Below are 16,679 nucleotides of genomic sequence, written 5' to 3' on the forward strand. Positions count from 1 at the left end.
TGCCAACAAGTCCCAAATGTGTGCCTTCAGTCCGGAACTCCCTCTGAGTTCCAGACGTAAGAACATTCAAATATGAACTCCTGATCTTCCTTCCAAACCTGCCCCACCCCTCAACTTTTTCGTCTCAGTTGATGATAACTAAGCATCGCAGTTTATTAGGTCAGAAAAGTGACAAGGGACTCGCAGAGACTTGTGTGGAGTTTGAGTTTTCTCTGAACAAGATAAGGAGACAGAGGGTTTTGAGCAAGAAGTGGAATTATCTGGCATATTTTAAAAGGCTCATTCTGGCTGCTTTGCAGAGAGCAGACAGTGGAAGCACGAAGATACATCAAGAGAGACCCGTTAGGAGGCTGCTGCAATAACCCAGGTGTGAGATCACGACAACTTGGATCAGGGTAGTAGTAGTGGTAAGAAGTGGTCAGATTCTGGATGTGTTTTCAAGGTAGAGTTAATAGGATTTCTTGGCAGGATGCAGGATGTGAAAGAAAGAGAAGTCAAGGATGATTCCAAGACTTTTAGTTTGAGCAACTAGAAGAGTGGTGGTGTTACCTTCAACTGAGATGGGGAAGATTGCATAGTGAGTTTGGGATGTCCACTAGATATTGAAGCAAAATGTTTGAATGGGAATTTGAACATTTTAGTCCATTTGAAGTTCAAAAGAGAGGTCTGGACTGGATATGTAAAATTGAGAATCATTGCCTTATAGATAGTATTTAAAACCTCAGACTGGAAGAGATCACTAAGGTCTTAGACACTTATAGTAAAGAGAATTTCCTATAGACCTAGAGCATTGGTTCTCAACCAGAGGTGCTTCCCCTGGGGATATTTGAAAATGTCTAGAAACATTTTTGGTTGTGGGGAGTCGTTGCTACTGGGACCTACTGGACAGAGAGCAGGGATGCTACAATATATATCTATCCTGTAATGCCTAGGACAGCCCCCAACAACAAAGAATTATCTGGCCAAAAAGTCAGTAGTGTCAAAGTTGAGAAACCCTTGTATAGATGGAAAAGACCAAGGACAAAGCCTGGGACACTGCAATATTTAAGAGGTAGAGAGGAAGAGGAGGAACCAGCAAAGGATACAGAAGAGTAATCAGGCAAATAGGAGGAAACTAAAAGTTGTAGATCCTGGAAGGCAAGCAAAGAAGGTTTATCAACAAGTAGGTGTGTCGAATGCTGCTGATTAGGGGCATGGTGTCAGTTGCCTGTAGTTCCAGCTACTGGCGAGGCTGAGGCAGGAGGATTGCTTGAGCCCCAGAGTTCAAGGCCAGCCTGGGCACCTAGTGAGATGATGTCTCCAAAAAAAAAAAAAAAATTGCTACTAAGTCAAATTGGATGATAACTGAGAATTATTCGTTGTATTTGTCAACATGCATGTCATTTATGATCTTGAGAAAAACAGTTTCAGTGTATGTGTTGGGTGGATTTAAGATAGAATGGAAGGAAAGGGAGATTGCAGACAACTAGTACGTAAAAGTTTTGGGAGAGGTTTTGCTGCAAAGGAAAACAAAGAAATGGGGCAGTGGCTGGCCAGAGGTAAGTATCAGAGAGTTGGGCATGAGTTTAGAGTGCTGACTGTCAGACCACATCAAGGGCCTTTGAATCAAGGACAAGGCAGATCCAGGTTGAAATGATTCTGGACACAGGTGTAGAATGAGAAAAAGGTCTAGAAATTAATTATGTTTTTGGGTGACAGCTTCATGAGTCAGAGGCAGGTCTGATGACTGGGGCCAATTGTACCAGATGGTTCTAAGACACACTGTTCTTTATATTCTATTCTTTTCTGTCCAAATAAAGGACTGGAGCTGGCATATGAATTCTTCGCAATAACTCAGTACAAGATTCCCTGCTGTCTCTGACTTCTAGGGGTAGGCTTATTCTTATTTTATGTGGCTCCAAGGGTGCAGGTAAGTTTCAGGACCCTCTTTGTCTGGACGATTGCAGCAGTCACTTATCTGACTCCAGCTTGCTGCCTTTCACTCCCTTCTCTATTTCCAGAGTGATCTTTCTAAATGCAAATCTGAGTCTATCATTCCCCATCTAAAAACTGTGTATAGCTTCCCATCCTAATCAAGATAAAATTCAGGCTCCCTTGTGTGGCATACAATATTATCTCAGACTTAGTTTTCCCTGTGTTTTCCAGGCTTGTGTCCAGCTTTTCTGTGCCTTGCAGTGGATGTTGGATTTCTCCACATCCATGGTTCCATGTACTCACCATGCAGAGTCAGACCTCCAAACCTGTGCTTAACTTGTTTACCCTTCTATAACACCCTATCTACTTTTCTGTGTTTGGTTAACTCCTGCTCATTGTTCAAGACTAATTTCCTTTAGGAAGTGGTGTACATTAGAATTCAATGGGGTAACAAGTGACAAAAAATAACTGACTCTGTTGCTGCCCTGGAGTAAACATGAGAAAGAAAATGATATTCTGGGGTCCATGGAGAGGAACGTCAGATGCCTCTCTGAATGGGCACCAGGCCCATTTTAACCATTTTTAAGTGCACAGTCCTGTGATGTTAAGTCATTTACATTGTTGTGCTTTCCTGGTACTTCTTGAGCTCTTTGTATCTGTAGACATTGGTCCTCCCTTAATTCAAGATAATTATCTTCTAGCATGTCTTGATTTTTTTTTGGCCACCTCCGTTGTATGTGTCAGAGTGTGTGTGTGTGTGTTTTAACCAGCATATCAAATCGTGAGTCTACCTTCTGAGGAGAGTGCAGCAATGTGGGTTCTAGTGGTTTCCTTCTTCTTATTCTCCTGGGCTGCTTCAGAATTTAAGTGTTTGGTTTAATAAGGTTAAGGAGCTGGTTATTATTATTATTTTTTTTTTTGGAGAGAAGTCAGCAAAACGCTCTGTGGATAAACCAATAACTTAGTATGCAAAGGGCTTTTGGTAGCCTGGGCACACAACCCGAGCACACATGGTATGAGTGAGTGTCCACACACAAGCATGCCCTTGCTTTCCTAGGTCACCTGTGGAGAAAGAAACATCATCTTTCAACAGAGGATCATTCCTCCGTTTGATGATACGTGCATCCTGGCATCTGGAATTCAATTGACTATTCTGTCTTAGAGCCAAGAATCTAGAAAGTGAGTGGAAACATCAGATGTGAGTCAATATTTCACAATGTCGTTTAAGAGAACATATCAACACTCAGTTAACAAGCAGCAGCCCTGTGCAGACGATGATGAAGGCTGGACACATATGAGGGTGTGAATGTGGAAGAGGGCTGGGGCTGGGGACTTTTATAAGAATATTTCCGTGCCTAGCTCAGTGCTGGCCACATGTTTAGTTAAGCAGGACATTTCCTTACTGGGAGTCCAGTTGGAATTGATTTTCCATTAACTATTTATTTTGATCTTTGATTTTCTCCATTTTAATAGGTTGTTAGCAAAATCAGCTTAATGCTGGTCACATACATTGATTAACTGTTTCATTGATCATACAAACACAACCATTAAATACTTGTGTGTTACAGAGATAATTATTGTAACTATATTCATACTAGAGGGATAGACCAACAATATGCTGGGAAGGAAGTTTTTTTCTTCTTTTTAAAAGAAGTAAATTTGATACTCAAGAGGTAGTGTGGTGGAATTAGAATGCCCCTTCCTACTTTGCTCATCCTTCAAGGTCTGAATGAAACATGACCTCCTTTCCAAAGCCTTGCACAATCTTCCCAGGCCCTATCATGGTTCCTTCCTCAGCTTGGGCGTGTTCTCACAGCACTGCATACAGCTGCATATTTACCCAAGGCAGGAAAGTGACCCTTATTTATCTTTTGCATATAGTACAAGTCCAGTATATTCTGACTAGTTTTTTGTTTTTGTTTTTGGTTTTCTTTTGTTTGTTGTTGTTGTTTTTTGAGACAGAGTCTCGCCCAGGCTAGAGTGCAATGGCGTGGTCATAGCTCATTGCAACCTGGAACTCCTGGCTCAAGCAATCCGTCCACTTCAGTCTCCTTAAGGGCTGGGATCATAGGTGTGAGCCACCATGTCTGGCCCTTGATTTGGTTTTTATTTCAATCTTCAAAAAGTAAAAAGAAGGTTTATAGGTTTTGCTAATTTTATAAGTAACCAGGCTCACTGGATTGGGATTAGACAATAAAGCCTATCACTTAGAGACAACCATTATGAATATTTTGGGATATTTATCTCCAGATCTCTCTGTCTCATATATGTGTGTATATATATTTATTTATATTTATAAACTTAGAGGTAGAGATTATTCTTTTTTTTTTTCTTCTTTTTTTTCTTTCTTTTTTCTTTTTTTGACGGTGTCTTGCTCTTTCACCAGGCTGGAGTGCAGTGGCATGATCTCTCCTCACTGCAACCTCTGCCTCCCGGGTTCAAGCAATTCTCCTGCCTTAGCCTCCCGAATAGCTGGGACTACAGGCATGTGCCACCACGCCCAGCTAATTTTTGTATTTTTAGTAGAGGTGGAGTTTCACCATGTTGACTAGGATGATCTCGATCTCTTGACCTCATGATCTGCCCGCCTTGGCCTCCCAAAGTGCTGGGATTACAGTTATCAGCCACCGTGCCCAGCCTGAGATAGAGATTTTTCTAAATAAAAATGGAATCACATTATAACTCCTTCTTCGTCAGATGCTCTTTTAACTCAATATGCCATAGGCATCTTTTCCTTCCTTCCTTCCTCTCTCCCTCCCTCCCTTCTTTATTTTCTCTTCTTTTCTTTTTTTTTTTTTTGAGACGGAGTCTCGCTCTGTCGCCCGGGCTGGAGTGCAGCGGTGCAATCTCAGCTTACTGCTCACTGCAACCTCCACCTCTCAAGTTCAAGTGATTCTCCTTCCTCAGACTCCCGAGTAGCTGGGACTGCAGGTGTACACAAGTTTGCCCTTGCTTTCCTAGGTGACCTGTGGAGAAAGAAACATCATCACCACGCCTGACTAATTTTTGTATTTTTTTTAGTAGAGATGAGGTTTCACCATGTTGGCCAGGCAGGTCTTGAACTCCTGATCTCAAGTGATCCACCCACCTTGGCTTCCCAAAGTGTTGGGATTATAGGTATGAGCCACCATGTCTAGCCGCCATAGGCATTGTTATGTTTGAATAAATATGGAGCTAGACCCACTTGTTTAACCAATCACCATATGTTGAAATTTTAGGTTATTTCCAGTTTTTCATACTACTATAAATAATACTATGCTAAATATCCTTGTATATTTATCTTTGTAGCCTATTTTCATTCTATTTACCCAATTACTCTTTAAAAAATCTTTTAGGATATTGTCAATATTTTCCTACTGCTATAGATAATACTTGGATAAACATTTTGTACATATATCTTTGTCCCCTTTTCAATTTTTTTTTTTTTTTAGGATAACTTCCTAGAGGTAACCTCACTGGTTACCCATTGGTCAAAGGGCATGTACTTGTAAAACTTTTGGATACATGTTGCCAAATTACCCTGCAAAAGGTTGTGCCAACTTGCACAGTTATTACCTGTATGTAAGAATTCCTCTTTCACCCTACTCTTGGCCACAATGGGATTTGTGAACATTTTTAAAACTTTGTTAAGTATATTTTGTGAACTAGGTGCTAAACTTAACCACAAACAGCACAGTTTCTCTAGGGAAGTGTGTCCCATCTAAACGGCCAATTTAGAAATAGCCTTCCTCCATCAGCTTGTGGTTACCTGTGAAAAATACCCTGAAATCTTTCTCTAACACCACTCATTAAAAAATGTACCAAGGTGTGAGGTGGGTCCCTCCAAACTGGTTAATTACTGTGTACCAGAGGATATGAAAAAACAAAACAAAACAAAAAACCAACAACAGTCTCTTCTTTAAGGGAGTTTTTGGCCATGCAATCTCATGACAACATTATCAGGTTGTTCTAGGGGATATTTATTATTAATTAATGGAGTCAACAGGTCAGTGGTATTTAGAACTATACCCAAGACCCCTTGAAAAGATTCAGGGCAAGAGATAAATTGATGAGGTCCTTCCAAATATGGCTTTTCGTCCAGTAAATTATGTTTAGACACCCAGCACTAGAAATATGTAGACAAATTGGAGAGAGTTCAGAGAAAGGCAATAAAACGATGAAGGGAACGGAGGGACTGATTTATGAGGAGAGATTAAAGAAACCAAAAACACAGAGCCAGGACCCAGAAATGACTTCAGGGAGCATGAAAACAAACAGCAAATACGTTTCCGTGTAAACCACCGAAGTGGGGACTTGTTTAGCTTGGTACCAAGAACGTAAGTAGTGGCAGTGAGGTGAAATGAAAGAGAAGAATCCGACTTACTAATGTATTCAGGAGTGTCTCTAGAGAGAGGTTAGAAGTTCTCTGGCTGGAAACATTTAGCACCAGACAGCTCTCAGCTCCCCCAAGGAGAGGATTCTAGACCGGAAAACAAGAAAATAGACTTGCAGGTTAGATCATGCCAAGCCTTGGAACCCTTCCACATTGTTACCTCATGGCGACTGTATAAATATACTATCTCGGGTCCCAAAGGTAAACTAATACAGCTCATCTCTTTTTCATTTCCTGACTTTAATGCCTCTTTAAGTTAGCAAGTTCAATCAGGTTTGAATATATGCTTTTTCAATCAAGTCTCTGCACAGTGTCTTTGTGACAGAGGTGGTCGCCGAAGCTGGGGTTCAGGTGACCGCTGGAGATATCTCTGGGCTCCTTTAGTGCCTGTCTGAAATAGCCAAGGAAGAGAGGAAAGAGCCAAGCAGCTGGGAATACAGCCCACCTGCCCCAAGTCAGAGAGAATGTCTCGCATCAGTTAGGCCTCATAATTTTTTCCCTAAATCTCATCCCCATAACAGCAATGTAAGAGCTTTGTCTCTTCAAAAATCCACCAGGTTCCAGAGGAGATGGAGAAGGCATGTGGGGGCCTACTTGGGGAATATGATCTTCATTTTGGTTTCCTTGTCCTTCTGTCAATAACAGAAAGTTAACTTGCTTGGATTTGCTCCAGCCAGTGTTTGGTGATCCATAAAAAGGGGAATGGAATAATAAGAAAAATGGAAACAAGCAACACTACACACACACCACACTCATCTGTTGTTTAAAGCATTTTACTCCTTCACAACAAGCCAAGTGTTTCCTAAGCCACTGTCGTGGGCCTGATGCTGAGTTGGCGCTGTGGGGAGTGCCCATGCAGGCTTTTTGTGTGATGCCCAGAATCAGTGCTGGTGCAACCAGAGGTGGTAAAAAGAAAGTGAGGAGAACCAAGGTTGACTGACTGTGCTGACATTCCTCATTAGGGTTGCACGTGGGAGAGAGAGAGAACTAGTGTTCAGATTAGCAGCTTGAGCTTTGACCATAGACAAGTGTTTCTCCACTAACTGTGTGACCCTGGTCAAATTATTTAATCTCTCTAGGTCTTGATTTGTTCATCAGTAAAAGCAGAGGTAAGAGTACCTAGCTCATAGCAGATTGCTGTGATGATAACCCTCGTAGGAGGGTTAAATAAATAAAACACATAATGTGCTTAACCAGTCTTGCACAAAGTAAGCACTCAATAAATGTTAGCTATAAGAGTCCCTCCTCTTCCTGCATGCACACACACAAACTCCTATCTCAAAGTCCAGGGGGCCTCCGGCACCACCTGTGAGAAAGGGAAGGTGATCTTCCCCTCTATTGCTTAATTTGCTGGCCATGGATTCCCAGGGAATCCATCATTTCAGTGAAAAGTTTTAAATTTTGACTTTTTAATTTCAATATTTTATTACTGAATACATTTAATGTCTTGATATTTTAAAAAACCAAATCTAACCTGATTTTGGATCACATCTATGACTACCTTATAACCAAACACTTAACCAGTGCCATTTAATTTTAGTGCCCACGTTTGCTTTTAGGTTCATAACTGTGTTGACACTAAGTGATCACAGAAAACCACAGCTTTAAACTTTCCTTTACACTGAGCTGTGGGCCCATATTTTTCTGTATTTCTTAAGTTTGAGGAAAACTGAGCAACGACAAACACCATGGAAAGTAGGAGTGGGGAATGTGGGAGGCCATGTCTAGGGATGTTCCAGGAGTATCTCCAAAATGGAGAAAGTTCCAGAAATAGGAAGCAGCATTGGGTAGTGATGAGCTGTGAGCCAGGCTAATTTGGGTTCAAAGGTCAGCTCAGCCACCTAAGCTGTGACCTTGGAGCTTAGAGGCCATCACAGCTAGGTAAGAATTAGAGAATCATTTATTGAAATCCCTTGCTTCATCCACCTGCAGATATGGATTCATCCCCCCTGAACATCAACATCCCCTCACTGGTATAGCACAACATATGGACAGAAGGGGCGGATTTTCAATGGTGGAAGACTAGGCAGCAGGGACACTTCTGGTGTTATATGGCTATGGCTGTGATGATGTCACCCCCAATCTGCCACCACAAAGCAAAGATACCGTGAAGAGGACAATTTCTGTAAAATGCACAGAAGGTCAACAGGGGCCAGTCAGTCACCTGGTAAGAGGAGTGGCAAGAAGAGATTTTCCAGGGAAGAGGACACAATGCTCCTCCTGAGACTGTCATAGGAAGGAGGGAAATTGATTGCACAAAATATAGAATGTTGGGACTTGGAGGAAAAGTTTTGTAGATTTGGGGTACCCAGTTGTAATATTTTGACTGTGGCTGGCCATCCTGATGTTTAGTAATGTGAGTCTTGAGTCCAAGAACTTAGGTACAGTTCCTCCAACTCCTGGGGGCAGAAAGCATATCAGTATTTTTGGCTTGGCTTCTGTAACTGGTCTTCTTTTGGGGTCCTCACAGCTGCCACTCCACTTTTAGAACAGAGAAGAGTCAACTCCTGGTTGACCAGAACATGGCCAGGAAGGCAGCAGCAGGTTTTGGAGGGAGACCAGTGGGTTCACCTGAGTCTCAGTTTTCCCATTGGACAGATAGGGGTAATTGTGAGGACAAAAGAAAATCACTTGGTCCAGGACCTGGCACCCAATCAACTGTAGCATAATTTCATAAGTTACAACCGGCAGTGGATAGAACAGAGTGGGCAGGCCCAGCTTTCAGCCCAGAGAGTATAGAGAGAAAACTTTAGTCGCTCTGTCATCGAGGCCTTTTAGCCTTAGCTGGCTGCCCTCAGGATCTCTGGGAAACAGAGATAGTTGCACATGTAAGTGACAGAGAATTTTGCTTGCAGGCATGAAAGTGTCGGGGAGAAAGGGCCACACAGTTTCCAGGTACCAGCAATGCCAATTACTTTTTTCCAGCTTATTTCTGGGGTTTTGGACATTAACATATCTTTGGTTGACCAAAACATCCCTGTTCATTTTCAGTCTGTAGCTGATTAAAGTGAACTTAAACTCTGTAGAAAGTAGATTTTAAGTATATATGCATGTGTGCAGGGAGCAATATCTGTGTATAGTGAAAAGTAAGAAGAATCAGGACATTGCATTTCTGTTTTCTCCTGACTCTGATGTAGGCCTGCCTAGTTTCTCCACTGTTTTGGGCCACAATTTCTTCATTGACAAAATCTTCAGGAGTCTAGATCAAATGATCTCTAAGAAAGGACCCTTCCTGCATTTCCAGTTGATCTATGAATATATTCCTGAGGTGCTGGTTGGTTTCTGATTTTCTTAGAAGTTTCAGAGCCAACCGCCATATTCTTAGATAGGCTCAGGGAAATTCTATTCTGAGAACCCTCACCTAGAGAGAATAAGTCTTTAATTTGAGGATCAGCCTAGCCTTTAAATTCTCATTTTCTCCTTCACTCTCTATCTTTGGGCTTACTCTGCATTGTTAATTCTATGATAGAATGAAAAGAGAACTGTGAACAGTTGTGAGGAAAATTTTTGTTGCCCTAGGCTAAATTTCAGTTACAGTGCAGGAGAGGTTTGATGGAATTTAAGCCCACTTAGTTATGTTCAAAGAGGAAACTACAGTGACTTGGAGAAGCAAGTACAAGATATGGAACATGTGACTGAAGAATCCATCTTTACAGAACTGCTTCCTCAAAGGCTCATGGGCTTTGGGGTAATGTTGTGTACCTTGAGAAAAATAGAAACATTCACAGTCAAGTCCACCAGCACTGCAGACATCTAGGTATTGCTGCTACTATTGCCAGGAGGACCAGCTCCTCTCCTCCACCTCCTCTTCCTCAACTCCACTAAGTTAAATTCAGGATAGGGGAAAAGCGAGCCCAGGAGAGATGTTGGAGTTTGCTCCTTATAATAATGCCCCCTTAGGTCCAATAAGCATGAATGGAATTTCATGTGTTCACAGCTGGCTCTGAATTCTGTGTGAGAAAGGCAGGAGCTTTGTCTGTAACCTGAGTTCTTCTAACAATTGTTTTTGTAATATTAGAGGGATTTGAAAAACATGAGGTTAATGTGCTTAGTGATCTTATTAGCTCCTTTACGGAAGCAGACAAGCACATTTCCAGGATTGATCCAGAGTAGAGAGATAAGGAAAGGAAGGGAGTGGGAACACTCTGTACTTTCCAATAAATTTTTCTGTAAACCTAAAACTCCTTTTATAAAAATAAATTATATTAGTTTTTTTTTTAAAAAAAGAAAAAACTGCAATTGATGCTGAATAGTTCACTTTAAAACTACAAATTTGCCATGACAGGGATAAAAAACAAACAAAAAAACTGCTGATAATTTATCTCTATGTGACCCCTTTTTCGTTACTACTGGGCCAAAAATCATCTTGTAACTAAAAAATATGCTGTGTGTCAAATAAAAGAGTATCGAGATGGATCATTGTTGGCCTGGCTTGTGGTGGGGCCATTGAGGGCAGAGATGCATTTGGAGCTTGACGCATAGTAGATACTCAATAAATATAAAGTGAATGAATGGACAGAGTGGCAAATAAAAGAGGTAAGCAGTTTCTGTTGGGATGCACAGGACTTTTAATATTATGCCTTGGGGCAACGCTCAGGTGCAGACGGGCTCTGGGGACCAGTCTTAACCCTGGCCTATAGCTCAGAAGCCGCCATCACCTATTCCATCCCTGAACTCCTTACAACACAGTATCACCAGTTTGCCTCTTTCTCATTATTTCTGAAGACAAATCATTAGACCTTTTCTGACTTAAAGTCTTGCTGTCAATTGTAGTGGAATAGAAGCAAGTGGAATTTCTTTCCTTAAGTTGCCATAACTCTAAAAAAATTCTTAGTGCCCTGGGCCCTGGCAAATGGCTCTTGCCCTACACCTGCAGTGGCAACTGGATGACCATTTGGTCTCCAGCGACTGGCTTTCATGTATTGTCACATCACTCCACTCTTCTTATCGAACATTATTTGTATTCTTCATTATTGTCTACCTTGTTTTCTCAAGATGTAAATTCCTTGAGAGACGGCTGCTGCCTGTATTATTCACCACTCTATCTACTGAGCTCAGGAGAGGGTTTCTGCTATAGTAGGTGTTCTGGTTGGAGAGTGAATGAATGGAAACCCAAGAGTCAAAGTAAATTTGGATAAGAAATTTGAACCTGAGTTGGGGATGTTACCACAGCTTAGGCACATTCAGCAGGCAGTTGGAAATACGAATATCCAACTTATTCATTCATTCAAAAATTATTACCTAAGCATCTACTATGTGCCAGCTACCATGTAGATGCTTTAAATACAGACTAGGCTTTCAGCCTTAGGTGTCCCAGGAATAGAACCTCCAGATCAAGTTCCCAACTTATTTCTGCTGCCAATTTGCTGTGTGGGTTGGACCAAATCACGTAACTTCTCTATGTGCAAAGTAGGTCCGCCAATATTCCATCACCTCCCAGGGCAGTTGTAAGGATTAATTGGCATTTATAGAGTGCTTTGAGCTCCAGAGATAAAAGGTCTCTTGCTTCTGCCAAATCGCATGATTACAGTAGTGTGGTGGGATACATGATTTAGAGCTTATGGAGGACTTTGAAGATGAAAAGAGATGAAGTCTTATTATGATTTCTTTCAGCTTCTAGGCAGGACTGACCTTGAGGTTTATGTGCCCCCGAGTCTTTCCGGCACCACTGGGATTCTGGCTCTTTTCCTTGTCCTTCTCAAGAAGTTACACTGGCCCTCAAATCTTTTTTATTTTGCATAGTTTCTAAAAGAAAAATCAAAGGCAGCTTCCTGCATTATAGAAACACAACCTCAATGATCCCAGGGCTAAGGGAGGAGGAAGAAGGCACAGAACAGATTTTTCTCTGACACTCTCATTCCTGGATTTATGTCATTAATTGTTGGAACCAGTGAATTCTATTGAAAGACAAGATTGACTCCCTCAATAAAATAAAGCCAAGTAATATGAAATCCAAAGTGTGTCTTGAGGCATTAATTTGTTTGATGTTAGATTTAGAAAATATGTTCAGAAACAGTCTCTGATGACATCTTAAAATGGTCTCATCTGAGAGACAAAATATAGATCTATATCCTGTGCCTTTCTGGAGTTTCTTTCCCAGTTGAAGGCCCACACAACCCCATCTCTGGAGGAGGAAAGAGACCTGGTGCTGCAGGGCCTGCCACAACCTCCTTCTGAGTTCTCAGGACTCCGGGAAAGGCCACTACTGAAATGTACTTAAAGCAGGGCCATAGCTTAAAGCAGGGACTTGGGGTCTGGGACCAGGGTAATAAAACCTGTATGGGACCCACACTAGAAAGTTTCACTTGGAAGGAGTCCACTCTATTCTCATTTTTCAAAGCCCATTTGGGACAGAAAGTTGGAGATGGAAGTTAGTGGTATTCAGAAAAGAGGATATGGTGCAGTACCCTAAGGCTTTCTCAATCCTTGCCCCTTAAATGTAGGGTCCAGAGCCACTGCCCAACTTGTCCTACCTAAGGGATAGGCCTGCACAGGAACGTGTAGGGTTTAGGTGGTGGGTGCCATGTGATTTCCACTTGGCTGGAAGGTTTTGCTGCAGACACTCACATGGTGATCCTGAAGCAGAAGATCTGGATCTTGGAGGCAATGTACTCAGATGGGATCTGATTTTGGTTATATTCATAACTCTGTTAAAAATAAACCCAGGCTGGGTGCGGTGGCTCGCGTAATGCCAGCACTTTGGGAGGCCAAGGCGGGTGGATCACCTGAGGTCAGGAGTTCAAGACCAGCCTGGCTTACATGGCGAAACCCCATCTCTACTAAAAATACAAAAATTAACTGGGCATGGTGGTGGGTGCTTGTAATCCCAGCTACTCAGGAGGCTGAGGCAGGAGCATTGCTTGAACCCGGAGGCAGAGGTTGCAGTGAGCTAAATCATACCACTTCTCTCTAGCCTGGGTGACAGAGGGGGACTCTGTCTCAATAATTAATTAATTAATAAAAATAAATAAAAAAAATAAATCCATAAGACCAGAAGGAGCTTTTAATGTCTTAATGCCAGAAGGGTAGTAAAACTTATCTATATGAACTCTTCCAAAACTTGACTGGTGGACAGAAATAGTTTATTTACTTTATTGACTGGTCTTGAACTTTTCCATATCTCTTTCCACTTAATTTGCTAAAGTCCAAGAGTTTCTTTTTATTGTATTATTTTAGCACACGCACTAGTTAGTATCAGCTGGAGTTGGGGCATTATTTTATTGATACACTGCCCCACTTTCTGGCATATTTACAGGTGAATAAGGGTTTGGCTTTTGGAAAACACAAAGGGTATGCAATTTAAGTCAACGATGACAGCAACAAACAGTCTCCCTGAGACCCATTTCTGGGCATTTCTATCGCTGTATAAAACTCACTATGGTGCAAAGCTTTAAGTAAAAGCTGTAGTTCTGCTCCTTGCCATAATGCATGAGCATTTCTGGCCAGAAACAATTTTCTCTTAAGGACATGTATTTCACGCCAAGTAGAGAAAGCACTCATATTCCAGTGAGAGTGGATCTGAGAAGAAAGTTTTCATCTATTATTTCAAAGTCGTTTAGTAATTCACAAAGGCCATTCTGTAACATAATTGAGTTTCCATTTCTAAACAATGATATAATAACATAGTAGTTTGATCCAAAATTCTGTCCCAGAATGTCCCATTTCTTGGCAGTTATTTTAAATGGCGCAACTGAGCTTTATTGGATTTGGGGAATATTTCCCTTTTTCTATCCAGTGCTTTCTGAAGTTGTAAGATTGCTTGATGAAAGGTGCCTTGTGAAAACACTGCCTTGTTTTATGAAAATATTATTCAACTTCTATGATACAACTTTTCACAGTATTTGTATTAATATATTGATCTGGATATATCTAAAATTGTATGATTTTAAAGCACAGTTTCTCTCCATATTTATTATTTTTTTTATCATCTCTAAAGATTGTTCCCAGTAGTCTTCTATATATCTTGTTTTTGTTATATCTGATTCTAATTTTATCCAGGGACAGCTGTGGTTTGATGAGTTTAAATCACAGGAAGGACAAGTGCCAAATTAAAGGCTTCTTGGTAATTTTTTGGGAGGATGCTGGGTATTTTGAACCCTCCCCTCTTACCAAGGAGAAATCGGTTTTTATAAGAATGTGTATTTAAACATATTTTTAAATGCATGACTTCTGAAGAAGTCTGAGAATGCTGCAAAGCAGGAAGGGACTGGGGGATCACTGGCAAGACAAACATAAAAATGAAATATTAATATGACCAGGCACTAGCTTCAAGGCATTTGTTCTCCAGAAAATAAATGATGCCACATTTCATTTTTTAAAGCTCACTAACATAGTCGATATCTCTGTCTTCGTTGTTTAATTACAGGCCTAAGGAGTCACTGGAGAGGGAGGGCATCTGGTCTTAAAATTGATTTTATTTATCGGTTGTGGTTGGGCTGGAGACCTCTGGGAAGCAGGCAGCTTCCAAGAATAGCAGATTTTAGATGTTACTTACTTGCTTGACTCAAAGAACCATTATTTCACTAGCATTCAGTAGCTGCCCGACTGTCCACAGGTGTAGCAGACTAAATGTTGTTATCCCTATGGGGAGTCTATCAAAAATTATCTGATTACACATAGAAAAAATCTCCCAAATTAGAGTTGGGATGGGAAGTATGATTTGGTTAGCCAGCTGGGCTCCACAGCATATTAGAGCTGGAATCTTAATTTTGAGCAGAATAAGATATAAGGGGTCCAATATCTATTGAAATTATAAGTAACCTTTTGTGTGGCTGTGTACTTCTCTGGGGAAGCATGAATAGGCTTTATGAGATTCCCCCAAACAGCCACAACCTTGAAAAGTTGAGATTTCTTTCCAGGCAGATGAGTCAGTCTTCCCTCACTCTCCCATATAGGATCTCTGCCAGGGAGGAATGCCAGCCCCAATGCGCACTATGTTGATTTATTGAGAGCTTGAATTGGAGAGCAGGAGCCACAATCGGATCCCTAAAGGCCACGGCCAATGGTGTAAGCGGGTGAAGCGAGCCTGGGTGCAGACGGGTGGCCAGAGACATGGATCCCCTTTCCAAAGGGAGCTGTCTTACCTTTTCCAGGGTGAGTTTTTGCCAAGCAGCAGTGCAGCCCACTTGCTGGATGTGTTCATATCTCCCAGGGTTTAAATGTCAGCAACTAATTCAAAATTTTGAAGAATACAGAACATACCCCACAAAAATGCTTATAGGCAGATTTGGCCAAGATCCTTTGGTTTGTCACTTTTCTGCCAGAGCAGCAGGTCCCATTGCTGGCAAACTCAATTTCATAATGTATTTTTGGCCCCATTTTCATAATGTGTATTTGGTAACAGCTTCTTTTCTACTCCAAAATGAAATCTATGCATAATGTAACTAACACATATAATCTTTTTAAAGTAAGAATTTTGCCTTAACTGTAATACAGAGGAGAAGGACCAGGAAAGAAACTTGTAATAAATGTTTGTATTTTAACATGTAAATGCTCTAGTATGACTATATTAGAAGTCACAAAAGCCTGTATAAATTTCCAAAATGTTCCCTATGGGGCAGGATTGTCACCACTGAAAACCGTGATGCTAGAGGCGACTTCCTCATCTTGCGTCCTTAAAACTTTTCACTCATTAGTCTTGGCTCTGCCCTCTAGTGCCACATAGATCACATTTCATTTTGCCCTTGTGGGGCAACTTTTCAAAAATAGGAAGAGTTTCTATCTCTCCCCTTAAGCCACACACCCTTCTCATGCCCAGGTCGTGCCTTCTCTGGCCAAGCCTTCCCAGTTCCTTTGACTATTCCTGACATAGTTCACCTCCTAACATCCTCTTTCATTCTGTTTTTCCTAAGTCTGGGTCCCTGCCTCAGTCCTGAGTCCATCCTGCGTGGTGGAATGTGTTTGAGCTGCCCTGCCCTTTCTTTCCTCACCCCCGACCAGGGGGCATTTATGGTCAACCCTCAGGGGATGCCTTGGATTGTGTGTTCCATGTGGCAGCCTCGGCCATTCTCGATGTCCTGGTGACTTAGGAGATGAAGCCCTTGTTCTGAGTGCTGGGGCTGTGCCCTGGACAGTCCATTATATCGAAGTAGCTACAGTTGCCAGGTCTGACTGCATTTGCCCCATCGAATAAGCTCTAAGCTAATATTCTGACTTGTGCAGTTAGCTGCAACCGCATCTCCTCATTTGTTGGCTCATTCAGCAGCTTCCTTTATTGCTTCCATCATCTTTTGAGGGCTGTTGTCTGTTCAACAGGTTAGCAGTTTTCCTAGTGTCCTGCTTTGCAGGGGAGGCCATTAGAGGAAGCCTGAGAAGCTGATGAAATCATTGTTTTTTGCTCTTTTGTCCTAATGGGCTGTTTCCATCCTGCTCCACATCAACTACAGTGTGAAAC

At 41.6% G+C, this 16,679-nt stretch overlaps 1 long non-coding RNA gene across 2 annotated transcripts in view; it reads left to right on the top strand.

Annotated features, from left to right (window-relative positions):
• LOC126931001 (uncharacterized) overlaps nucleotides 1-16,679 on the top strand; it is a 107,082-nt gene that overhangs the window by 11,330 nt on the left and 79,073 nt on the right. The window contains exon 2 of one of the 2 annotated variants that reach the window (XR_007717761.1): nucleotides 2,972-3,093. The exons of the other annotated variant lie outside the window; for it this stretch is intronic. This is a non-coding gene — a long non-coding RNA (uncharacterized LOC126931001). The remainder of the gene's footprint in view (nucleotides 1-2,971; nucleotides 3,094-16,679) is intronic. 2 annotated transcript variants of the gene reach the window in all.

The sequence above is a fragment of the Macaca thibetana genome, chromosome 11 (assembly GCF_024542745.1).
Source record: "Macaca thibetana thibetana isolate TM-01 chromosome 11, ASM2454274v1, whole genome shotgun sequence".
Taxonomy (NCBI): Eukaryota; Metazoa; Chordata; class Mammalia; order Primates; family Cercopithecidae; genus Macaca; species Macaca thibetana.